General features: G+C 36.2%; 1 long non-coding RNA gene across 1 annotated transcript; it reads right to left on the bottom strand.

Annotated features, from left to right (window-relative positions):
• Positions 1-1,417: 1,417 nt before the first annotated feature.
• On the bottom strand, positions 1,418-11,588 carry LOC126816719 (uncharacterized). The gene is made up of 6 exons (XR_007678579.2): positions 11,551-11,588; positions 10,930-11,118; positions 10,530-10,805; positions 3,763-3,895; positions 2,985-3,073; positions 1,418-2,543 (listed from the first exon to the last, which is right to left on the bottom strand). It is a non-coding gene; the product is annotated as an uncharacterized LOC126816719 (long non-coding RNA).
• Between the last annotated feature and the right edge of the window lie 1,815 nt (positions 11,589-13,403).

The raw sequence follows: 13,403 nt of genomic DNA, 5'->3' as shown, positions 1-13,403 counted from the left end.
CGGGGTATTTTAAAATTAGATTTTGCTATATGAACGCCAGTAACGTGCTGCTAAAGGAAAGGGATATATGGTGAGTGAATATCATGTACATAGGTATTTAACAGGGTTGGGCGTAACACACATCCCTGTCCAACCCCAATGTAACATTGTATTGGATTAAGAAGATAGGGTGGTTTCATAGAAGCCACGGTGGCTAAGTGAGTAAGACGCTGGTGGTTGTGAGTTCGCTCCCGGTGTGGGGGTCACGGTAGCTAAGTGGGTGAGACGCTGGCACGCTAGCCTGGGGGTTGGATCTTCTATACATCATTGGCCGAGAAAGTTCATCCAGATTTTCTGGCGTGATTCCCCACTTGTCACTGATGCATGATGGAGGGCCAGACAAGGACAGCTGTCTAGTCGTTCGGATTGGACGAACAAACCGAGGTCCCGTGTACACATTGGCGTGCACTTAAAGATCTCTCGACAGTTGGAATTTGATATAAGAGAAGGTCGTAGTGGTGCTGTGCGGGCAAAATTTCCCTCATAGCACACTGTATGGCGTATGCCCGTCTTTATTAGCCCAATTCGGAGCAGAACAGTAGGACGTTAAACCCGATTTCATTTCGCTTCCGGGATTTTCCGTCGTGGTTTCTCCTTGTCAGTTGCCTAGTTGTTCGGGTGGAGCGAAAAAAAGGTCCCATGCACTTAAGAGATCCTTTGGCAGTTGGAATTCGAGATACGTGTAGGACAAAAAATTGAGGTCCCGAGTACACATTGGAGTGCACGTAAAAGATCTCTTGGCAGTTGGAATTCGATATAAGTGTAGGCCGTACACAGATATAATTCTATTTTAATACGATGATCGTCATTTTGCATTTCATTTTCGCAAATAAATATAATTATACACTGAAAAAAAACTTGTGTTGAAACAACACAAACTTGTGTTAAATGTTGAAACAACACAAAACTTGTGTTAAAATTTACCAAACAACACAAACTTGTGTTGAAACTTGTGTGAAAATCTACACAATACTTGTGTCGAAACTTGTGTTGAAATTTCTGAAACTTGTGTCGAAATTTCTGAAACTTGTGTTGAAATTTCTGAAACTTGTGTTGAAATTTCTGAAACTTGTGTGGTTTCATAAAAACTTGTGTATAACCACCAACAAAAACTTGTGTTTTATTTTCCCTCAATTTAGCAATCTTTCCCATGCAGCCCCCCACCCCTTTTGCTCTGTTTAACCTGTAAAGTTTGATAAATGAGGTAACAATAATTTTATTTGTTAAATTATCATTTATTCATAAAATGATAGGAAAAAGTAAATTAACACCACCAAATCAAAACTAAATAGACATCATTTGAAATGTTAACAGAAAAACAGAGATTTAATTCTAATACTAATAAAAATTTTGTTATACTTTGCCCCCCTCCCCCCCACATCACAAAATACAAAATAGCTATTTAATTTTTTCTTTACCCGAAAACAAGAACTGAGAAAAGAAAGATCCCTACCCCATACCCCAAAAATATATAATTCAAATATATCTAAATTTAATAACATCCAAACCAAGCCCTAATTAGATTAATTATGCACTAAATTGAAATACTTTCAGAAACTGAAAAGTGCTACAAAGTCATATTACTAGTGATTTGTGAGGCATCTAGAAAAAACTAGCATACACAGAAAACTAACAAAAGAAAAATGCACTATTTTGCAGGAGTAATAAAATGATGTAGAACCTTTTCCTCAAACAAAATGAATATTTTGTACATAAAAGGAGCAAAGCATCAAGATTACAGGATTGAAAAATAAAAAAATATCAGAGAAAATCGCAAACATTAAATAATATGTACAAAATATATATAAATAATCACAAGTCAAAAGCAAGGAGGAGCCATTGTGGTTCAGTGAGTGCATTGGCCGAGAAATTTCAACTGGATTTTCCGACATAGTTCCCACACGTCAGTAGTGTAGGACATGGCAAGGGATAATTGGGTATAAGCCCAGAATTGAAACTACCCCCACTGCGTTTACTTTAAAGAACCCTTGACAATTGAATTATCTGACTCAATGACAGACCCTTCTGATCCAATATGCGTGTGTTAACCATTCGGCCCTCCTGGGTTCCCTTTAAACAACCCTTGACAGTTGAAATATTTGATATAAGAGTAGGTTGTAGGGCAGAATCACCATAATAACACAGAAAAGTAGGATATTAAACCCTATTTCATTTCATAAGCAAGGGAAAGTCACCTTAATGTAGGTCAAGTTTTTTTGTAATTCTGGGTATATTTGATCTACATTTGGTTTCTAGACTATGCCTATTAAATACTTTATGATTTCCGACCAAATTCTAAGTGATTTATATGTCACTTTACATTCTATATTATACATAAATTTCTGTAGAGAATTAAAATCTAATTGTGTTTGGGATGAATATTTAACAGTAAAAACAAAAAAAAATATTCAAAAATTGGGTCAAATGCATTCTTTTCCAGAATTATAAAATAAATTGATGCTTGGGATCTCTTGTTGTTGTCATACATCAAATAATCTTCCAGCCTAAAAAATAAAAAGTAGGCAATAAGAATACTTTCTTACTATTTATGGTTCACAATGTTTAAATAAACAATTTATTTTGCCACATCGAGACTGAGTCTCTATTTTGTTTCATCTTTGGGTAACACTTATTGTGTCTTGTCCAGTAACAGACCCAGGCAGATTATTATATTTTATTTCCATCGACAACAAATTGGATATTACCTATTAAAATCTATTTGAAAAGTAAAATATTGTCCATTTTTATACTGCTATTTACTGTAAAAATACACATAGGGTCTATCACAACTTGAAGAAAATCAATGGATGTGATTGTCAAAAATCAAGAATGCCAAGACTTGAATAGGAGAGTCCTAGGCATTGCCCCAAGAAGAATAACTAGATTACCAATCAAATGTATAGAACTAGTTGATGATTAAAAATACAAATATGTATGTTACTTACATTTTACCTGATTATCAAGCTCTGTGAGAAAAAGTTTCCATAATATGAATAGCCATTTCCAACTGTCTTGATCTTTCTGATGTAGTTAACTGAGAAAAAAAACATACTATGTTTTAGTTGACTTAAATCGATTCAATATTTAAATAGACGAAAGTTTTAATTTAATTAAATTGTATTGTAATGTTTTGGTTTGCTTTGTCACAGATGAGACAAAATGAAAAAAATGAAATGTAATGGGGTTTGGCGTCCTACTGTTCAGCTTCGACTGGGCTAATGAGGTTGGGCATATGCCATACAGTGTGCCACGAGAGAAATTTTGCCGGGTACCGTGACCCTAAGGCCTACTCTTGTATCAAATTCTAACTGCCAGGGGCTCTTTTACATGCACGCCAATGTGTACACGGTACCACGTTTTTTTGTTCAATCTGAACGACTAGACAGCTGTCCTTGTAAGGCCCCCCGTACTGCATCGTCTTACTGCAAACCCGCGACCTTAAAATATGCAAACCAGTGTCTAACCCACTTGGTCACCATGGGTCCCCACAGATGAGATAGTCATATCTACATGTATCTGGACATAAGTAAGATTCTGTCTGTGCACATACATGTACGTGTACAGTTTTACTATACTAAACTGAATTTTAAATTTCAAAATATTAAAATGAAATCGAGGTTTATGTCACATCAGCTCCAACCGGGCTATATTGTGCCAAACACATTATGGTGAGATTCTAAAATACCACAACAACAATCTGTTCTATTAGAATTGAACACTCACCCTCCAAAAACACCTATGAGAAATCATAGGTGCTCAAATCACCATTTCTTCAGCTCTTTCTTTTCCCATATTTGGGTTTTTTGACTTATTTTATTATATGATCTTTGATTTGCTATGGCATCTAATATGGAAACTGAAAAATATGAATATGTGACATGTAATTAACTGTTTAAGACACCTTACCATATACAAACTGTGTGATATCTAAAACCATTTTAATCCCGAAGATCTTACCTAAACCGTGAAAATCTGTTTTAATAACCCTTGTTTGTCATGTGACTGGAGAGTCAAAGTAATTAAAAGAGAGCCATGTGGCTTAGTGTGTAAGGCACTGGCTTGCTACCCGGGAGGTTGCGGGTTCGCTCCCAGTGTTGACAGAGAAAGCTTATTTGGATTTTTCAGCATGGATTCCCTGTCTAGTCGTCATGGTGGCTAAGTGGGTAAGACACTGGCTCGCTAGCCTGGAGGTCGGGTGTTCGATCCCTGCATTGGCCGAGAAAGTTCACCCAGATTTTCTGGCGTGGTTTCCTCTGGTTAGTGATGCAGAACGGAGGGCCTGACAAGGACAGCTGTCTAGTCATTCAGATTGAACAAAAAAACGTGGTCTCGTGTACACATTGGTGTGCATGTAAAAGATCCCCTGGCAGTTAGAATTTGATACAAAAGAAGGCCTTAAGGTCACGGTACCCGGCAAAATTTCTCTCGTAGCACACTGTATGGCATATGCCCAACTTCATTAGCCCAGTCCTCCGTACTGCAATGTCTTACTGCAAACCCGCGACCTTAAAATATGCGAGCCAGTGTCTAACCCACTTGGCCACCGTGGTCCCCCACAGATGAGACAGTCATATCTACATGTATCTGGACATAGGTAAGATTCTGTTTGTGCACATACATGTACGTGTACAAATTTACTATACTAAACTGAATTTTAAATTTCAAAACAATAAAATGAAATGGAGGTTTATGTCACATCAGCTCCAACCAGGATATATTGTGCCAAACACATTATGGTGAGATTCTAAAATACCATAACAACAATCTTTTCTATTAGAATTGAACACTCACCCTCCAAAAACACCTATGAGAAAGCATAGGTGCTCAAATCGCCATTTCTTCAGCTCTTTCTTTTTCCATATTTGGGTTTTTTGACTTATTTTATTATATGATCTTTGATTTGCTATGGCATCTACATGTTATATGGAAACTGAAAAATATGAATATGTGACATGTAATAAACTGTTTAAGATATCTTACCATATACAAACTGTGTGATATCTAAAACCATTTGAATCCGGAAGATCTTACCCAAGCCTTGAAAATCTGTTTTAATAACCCTTGTTTGTCATGTGACTGGACTGTCACAGTAATTAGAAGAGAGTCATGTGGCTTAGTGTGTAAGGCACTGGCTTGCTACCCGGGAGGTTGCGGGTTCGCTCCCAGTGTTGACCGAGAAAGCTCATTTGAATTTTTCAGCATGGATTCCATGCCTAGTCGTCATGGTGGCTAAGTGGGTAAGACGCTGGCTCGCTAGCCTGGAGGTCGGGTGTTCGATCCCTGCATTGGCCGAGAAAGTTCACCCAGATTTCCCGGCGTGGTTCCCCCTTGTCAGTGATGCAGGACGGAGGGCCTGACAAGGACAGCTGTCTAGTCATTCGGATGAAATGAAAAAACGAGGTCCCGTGTACACGTTGGCGTGCACGTAAAAGATTCCTTGACAGTTGGAATTCGATACACCGCAGTGCCGCTGTCCGGGCAAAATTTCCCTCATAGCACACTGTGTGGTGTATGCCTGTCTTCATTAACCCAGTTCGGAGCAAAACAGTAGGACGTTAAACCCCATTTCATTTCATTTCTAGTCGTTTCAATGGAACACAAAACCTGAGGTCCCATTGGCGTGCATTTAAGCCGATAGTATGGTAGTTGGAATTTGTTGGCTGTAGCACCCGTGTCACAGTTCGACTGCTAGTTTGCGATACCCACTCGATATGAATGAGTGGTGATTGGCTAATGAATTCTAAAATCAGACGAATGCTTCGGCGAAGCGGACACACCACTCAAATACAATTCGGCCAAATATATCAAACATGTTGGATTCGGGCGTATGTCAGTGGATAAACTAGGTGAAGTTTAGCGCCAATTGATTCAGCCAAATCCTTTGGCTAGTTTATCCAGCACTGACGATTTAAGTTTGTACTTTCTTTATATGCAAATATCACATTTGAAAGAGGCTGTAAGCCTACTTTCTTTATATGCAAATATGTTATTTTAAATAGGCCATTTTTATGTGATTCCCCACTTGAATGTGACTAGGAATAGGGTCGCCTGTCCAGCCTTGTGGGTTTTCTCCGGGTCCTCCGGTTTCCTCCCTTTGCTAAATACCCCTAGGGTGTATTCGAAACAGTGTTCCGGTGCAGAGAACGGACGGAGAATGGGTTCTTGTCGGACTTGAGCAGTCTGGAATGCGTTCATGAACACATTCCCGTTCTCAAATCCCACACTACCTCATAGCTGGTGTGAGGGAGAACAAACATGGTCGACGTATAGATAACTGCTAAGAAAACAGCATCATGGGTGCATTTATTAATTTAAAAGTTTAATACCGTTCGAAAATTGGATGTAGTATGTGGCCAGTATAACATCAAGTAAGTTAGGTTGCCAGGCAACGAAACATATGCCCACAGCAGTTTAATCGTTTGCGCAGTCAACAGGGATTGTCGCATATTCATTCTTTTGTAGGTAATGTGGCCATTCACAAGAAAATTTCATACAAGATTATAATTTTCGTCGTTTGTGGGTTTACAAAGGTCGACGCATCGATAACTGCTGAGAAAACAGCATCATGGGTGCATTTATTAATTTAGAAGTTTAATACCGTTCGAAAATTGGATGTAGTATGTGGCCAGTATAACATCAAGTAAGTTAGGTTGCCAGGCAACGAAACATATGCCCACAGCAGTTTAATCGTTTGCGCAGTCAACAGGGATTGTCGCATATTCATTCTTTTGTAGGTAATGTGGGCATTTACAAGAAAGATTCATACAAGATTATAATTTTCGTCGTTTGTGGGTTTACAAAGGTTCTACAAACTGAAACAAGGGCCTTAATTGTTGAAATTTGACAGATTTTTTTGTTTTGTGTTTTACTAATTTAAATAATCCATACAATTTTCATACAAATCGGATGATAATTTTGTTGTTCGTGCGTTCACAAGGTTCGAAAAAGTGAAACAAGGGCCACAACTCTAGACATAATTCACAGAAATCGCAGAAATTTAATAGACGTCTTCGTTTCACTAATTTAAAAGATTCAAATGAATTTTACAAAGTGAAACAAGGGCCATAACTCCAGAAGAAACTAACAGAAATTATTGAAATTAAATAGGATTCATCTCATTAAAATAAACAACATATCAATTTCAAAATAATCAGTTCTGTAGACGACGGACAAACCTACGGACGAGGGCGTATCAAAAGGTGATGTAATCGTCATCCAAAGAATTGAAAAGGAGTAAAACGGTGTCATAATTTATCAAAATTATGCTTAATAGCGAAGTAAATACTAAACAAGTTATCTTAACAGATTGTATAAATTTAATTCATCTTGTTACCATGGATACCGTTCTCTCATGTTCGAGACTCATGAAAGTGTTTTCATGTTCTTCAGCCGTTCTCGAACCTGCGCAAACACTGTTTCTAATACACTCCTACGGTACGCGCAAGCAAATCATTCAAATAAAATTGAACAATATTAGCCTCGAAATTACCTAGCGCCAGTAAGTATAAAGGATCTATCCGACAAACACTAACAACAACTCTAGGTTGATTACATGTCATTTGGGACTCGCGTCATTTGGGACTCAAAAAAATATGACCACGACATTTGGGACTCCGGTATACGACGTTTGGGACTTTGGTATACGTCATTTGGGACTCGGGTTAACGACGTTTGGGACTCGGGATAATTTATTAGAAATAGGCCAATTCAAACAAAACACGAAAGAAAATATTTATTAACATGAAACACGTGGTTAGTAAAAGGCTCAACCAAACGATAAAACATTAGTTGCACTTACGGTTCTTTGATAATCATCGTTTCTCATAAAAGTTTTATATTTATTTAAAACGAATAATATGCTGATGAATTTATTTGAAAATGACCTACACAAAAAACAAAATAAATATTTACACAACATGCAATCTTTTTTTTACAAGGCCCTAGAAATTGTTAACGATAATCCGTGAGCTGCACGTTGACATGCTTGTCGTAGATGGCAATACCAATTGATAAATTAGTGCGTACAAGGCAAAGTTTTTTTGTGGAAAATATAAGAAATGGCAACGATCAAAGCGGGATAATTAAAGCTGATTAACTGATAATCCCAATGTTATTACAGTATGTTCAAAGAAACCTAACGGTTCTTTGGTGGATGAGGAAAAACGTGAGTTGTCAATCATCGAGAATGGCGGCCGTGTGTTGATTGCAGTTATACCGTTTCACGAAAAAACATTAGCAGTGGTCGGTCAATCAAGCTCGTTTACTATTTATAACGCAAATTTTTCGTTTCGGTTAAAACAAAATATACGTCCATTTTAATTGGCCGAAGGATGTGTGACTAATAGAAATATGGCGGGCGGACAAACTGACCAAACAGTATATTTCGAGGTATTTGAGGTAAGCTAATTTAATATTATATCATAACTGCATGTGCATACTTGTGTTTCTGTGTGATTAAATATTCAAAAAATCATTCTTAGGATACAGCCTCGACACCAGTCAGCCCTGAATTGCAATGTTTGTTTTGTGTTCTGGGCGCCATTTTGAAAAAAACTGACATGACCTATATAATACAATCCAGCGATAGTGCAGTCAATTCCCTTTAAAAGGGAATCCGAATTTGTTAATTTTCTGCAATATCACTTCGGTGGTAGCGGACGTTAAATAAAGCTATTTCACGTACAAAGACCTACAATAAAATCCAGGTGAATTGGGAAAAATATTCATGTATTTTCTTGATGAAGAGTAGCTATTTCAATTTGTAAATGCCCAGTCATCTTAGACAAATAATAATTCCAACTTCAAATCAGTTGTATTTATTCAAATCATACTATGAATAATTGTATTTTTCCACTTGCTTAATAATAAAAACTTGACTTTTATTATTTTATTTCTTCAGGCCAAGAACATGGAAAATTGGTAATTGCCTTGTATCACTGCTAACTATAAGGCACAGGGAGCCTTGGGCAGAAATGATAATAATATGGTTCTCAGATATGTTACTGTGTACAGACTGAACAAAAAATATATATACACTTGCTATTACATGTACATTATATCATTGGCAATAATAAGATCCAATTTTAGTTTTTAGTTAACCACTAATAGATGAAAATAAATCATAAAATGTATTCAGCTCGACGTAAGACTTAAATAAATAGATACAGTTGGTTTAACTTGAATAGAAGTTTTAATTATCTATGCTGCATATATCACCTTGCAGCTGAATCACATTACATATCTTTTTAGTTGATGTTCATATCGTCTTACGTATTTGCCAACATCAATGTGACCTTGTTCTATGTCACATTAGCCTATTCACACTTGTTACCACGAATGTACTCACCACATCCTCGTATAGTTATGAATTTATTGTTTCACTTGACTAAAGAAACATTTTGTAGGAATGTATGCTTTTATAGATTGGACACTTGTTTGCAATATCATTGTCGGTGGAAACTGGCACTATACCTAAAGAATGACTGAACAAATAGCGGAGACGGGGTTTCAGCCGGCTGATTTAAATTATTTCTTTAAATACAGTAAAGCTTGAAATATGTCAGTTGTCCCTCTTAAGAATGTTTTTGTAAATAAGTTTTTATTGTAGTTTCCCTGGCGTATTCCCAATAAGCGTTAGAAACAAAGATATACACCCTTAATCCCGGTGCCGATAAATGTTGGGTTGTGTGGAACATGCTAACAAATCTCAGGTACGATATATGTTTGATTCTGGTTGAGAACAGCATGAGAGCAACATGATTGTTTTCATTGGAGATGAGACGCAAATATTCAAAGGGGTCAGACAAACTCTAAACCAACTGCGTTCCCTTCACTGAGTCCCTTCAAAGGAGGCCCTGTCTGTCTACCTGTGGAATAACATGCATTTGTATCTGTTAAATTTGTGTGGTAGACAGATTGATATTATTTATATAACGTCTTACCCCAAACAAATTGCAAAAGAAACCATGAAGTTTCTGAGAGCGATATTTCGTAATTAGTGTGCTTTAATGGTGGGAGAATAAATAATTAAATTTTTCAAACACAAACTGGTCATATATAAAATAGCATTTTCTGACAAGACCAGCGATAATCTCGTAAGATATGACTTTTACTATGTCTATTAAATGGTTTTCGACGTCTCTTCAAGGTCACCGTCTTGCGCCAAAGTCGTGAAACGCACCGTCGGGGGATTTGTTGGGGCCTGTCTCCCCCAGAAAAATTTCTAGAAATTTCAAGTCGGTCTTGCCTGGCCGTGAATACGGCAACCTGAAAGTGGTCGATTTTAATGTAGACATCTGAACTCCAATCAACAAATCAATCAACCAGGCTGTTGTCGTTGCATTCACATGACACCAGACGTGTCACCGATGAAACAAATATGCCTGAAACAAATGTCGCTGTTAGTGCGACCCATTTGTGACAATTTCAAGGTCCCAAATAATAGTCCTTTTTTACTATTAATAGTAATTCAATCAGTAAGTGCTATTTACCTTATAATAGTCGTCTTGGCTTTTACCCGACATTACACAAAACACCAATGGTAACTGTCGGGTGGTCTCTCCAGTCTTAATGAAGGCGTGTATGGAAAACAGCTGAGACCATGGCTTGTTCACCACCCGAAAAGTTGCATCCATATACCAAGTTTTTGCGCGTGCGAGTAGTTGCATCTGTCTATCAGTACAAAAAATGTGATGGCGCCTTTCCCCAACTTTTACTCTTTTTTGATAAAATCCCGGTGCACTATGATCGATGAAATCTTCGTCAAGCTAAAACAAAAAATAAATAAAAAAGTACATTTAAGTACATGTTAATAAATAAATAAGATTGTACATTTAATTCCATGTTAATAAATTCTTATATACATGGGTATTTAATTGCATGAGTACTTACGCTTGACGACACGTCAGTGGGATCTTTTGGTCGCAGAGTCTGTCGGGTTCTTTATAGCGACCTTACAAGTGCTGCAATGAATGGTCTGCTATGAATGGGTTCTTCTGCAGAACCGACACTGGATAAAACTCTCTCCGCCATTGAGGAACATGCCTTGGTAAAAACATTTCCTTTGGCTTCATGCTTTGCCTGTAATGATAAGATAAAACATATTAAACTACAAATATATTATTGGTTTATTTATATTTTATTTATTTATTTATATATTAAATTCATTTATTATTATAGAGTTAACTAGGTTAACTAGAGTTAATTATGCAGAATTAATATAACACAACATACACAGATGGCAATAGAATGAGACAGTGTTCAGAAAAAGGGCGGAAGAAGACTACCTGTCCTACTTGATTCTAGGACATATATATAGCATGGACCTACTTGATTCGACCAATTTAATACAAGGAAATGAATGGCATAGTTTGTGTCAAGTGAATTTAGTGAACTTTAAACCCCATTTACTCGCCCTCTCTCTACAGAGATAAATACTTTTCGTGTTACATACAATAACAATTATTGGCCATTATTAAAAAAATATATTAAAAGGAAATGAAATTCTGTTACCTGTTTTTCTTTGTATAGTACATGCTAACATCAATGACTGGAAAAAAAAAACGAAACTGTAGAGAAACTACTGAATCATTGAAAGTCTAATATTAGGCCTACACATTGATGACATTGATATAAAAAAAAAGGCTGATTTGTTTGTTGTTTTTTTCTTTTACAGAAATAAGATTACATTTCAACTAAACAACTAACACAAAAGTTAGTATCTAGCTATAGTCCATGTCTGGATATACATTTCTCCTTTTGCCCGAACGTCTATAAAAATCAAAGATGGCGGCCAATAATTGCAACCGGGTATTACTATAAAATCAAAACAGATTCTTACCTGCTGGTCCTAGTCGGGGGTTTCTTGCAATTATAAGTATTTGAACAACGGTGTAGCGCCGATTAGCTAATAATAATTAAGCACGATTTCAGAAAAATTAAGACAGATTCATTAGATTGCTGAATTAGCGGAACACTTTTAGAACACATCAAAAAAAATTTCTTTGTGGCGCCATTATATAAATAGACTTCCGGTGCAGTCAGTGGCAGTAGTTCTAAATCTGACTGTTTTAAACGAAACGAATTATTATATACATAGAAGCAATATATATACATGCTAAATTAAATACACAGTTTTATTTTTTGTAAAAATTTACAAACCTGCGGTCTGGTATTCTATGTGACCATTATAATTTTTTTTAAAATATCACGGCTAAAGCACTCTGTTGATGCTAACTTCACTACATCTATCTAACTGAATGTCGCTGATATAATATCAAAGAAAGAATTTGTCGCAATGACTAAAGTATAGATACTTCTTCTTAGTTAGTTGTATTTTACGTCCGCTTCCACCGAAGTGATATCGCAGACAAAAAGTATAGATAACTTGGAGAACCATTATATCAATAAGTCGATTATGAGATACACGTGGATGATCAATTAAATTTGATTGGTTACTTTTCAGTTAACCAATACTGTCCAATTTCGATTACATCAACCAATTACATTATTTAGAGTTTTACTCATTTTTTTTGTTCATTGTACATTGAATCAATTTTCGAAAACACCAGGGTGCTGAAAATCACATGTACACTATATATTCATTTGATCTATCAGTTTATTGGGTCAATAAAAAAAGACAGACATTTTAACTTTACAGACAACTTAACATCAATTAACATTCAAGTCTGTCTGGCAATTGTCTGATTAATTGGTACTCACACCCTTCCAGTGAAGAACAGCATGTGATTTTCGAGATGTGAATTAAGCCCTTTATTACTTTTCTTAAAACTTGACGACTCCCGAATTCAGACTTTGTATGGAGTTTTTTTTTAAAAAGAAAACAAATCTTGGAAGGTACACATTACTTGTGTTAATGATATGAAAAAAACACAAGATTTTATAAATCGACACAAGTTTGTGTTAATGCAATGCAAAACAACACATAACTTGTGTAGATTAGTTTTAACACAAGTACTTGTGTTGAGATCCAACACAAGTGTTTTTTCAGTGATATATATTAAAGGACAATACCAGTCAGCCATTATTACATATTTGACAGAACTGGTTAAACACATTCCAAATATAATTTTAACACAGGTCATTTTTGGCGTTACTTCCGGTTTCTTCAAATTTTCGTCACGCATCTATCGTAGCAATGATCTCTGTGTTAAAATTATATTTTGAATGTGTTTAACCAATTCTATCACATAATGTAACAATAGCTGACACCAATATTATCCTTTAATACTATTTCGAATTACGACCTCATTTTATCATATATATTAGATGCTATTCAAACATATCATGATATATAGCTATAATAAGTAAACAGGAGAAAGATTAAAGGCTCGCTCATTAGGTAT

This window comes from Patella vulgata, chromosome 1, assembly GCF_932274485.2.
Source record: "Patella vulgata chromosome 1, xgPatVulg1.2, whole genome shotgun sequence".
NCBI classification, from domain to species: domain Eukaryota; kingdom Metazoa; phylum Mollusca; class Gastropoda; family Patellidae; genus Patella; species Patella vulgata.
The sequence above is the reverse complement of the archived record's forward strand: the minus strand, read 5'-3'. Positions and strand labels throughout refer to the sequence as shown.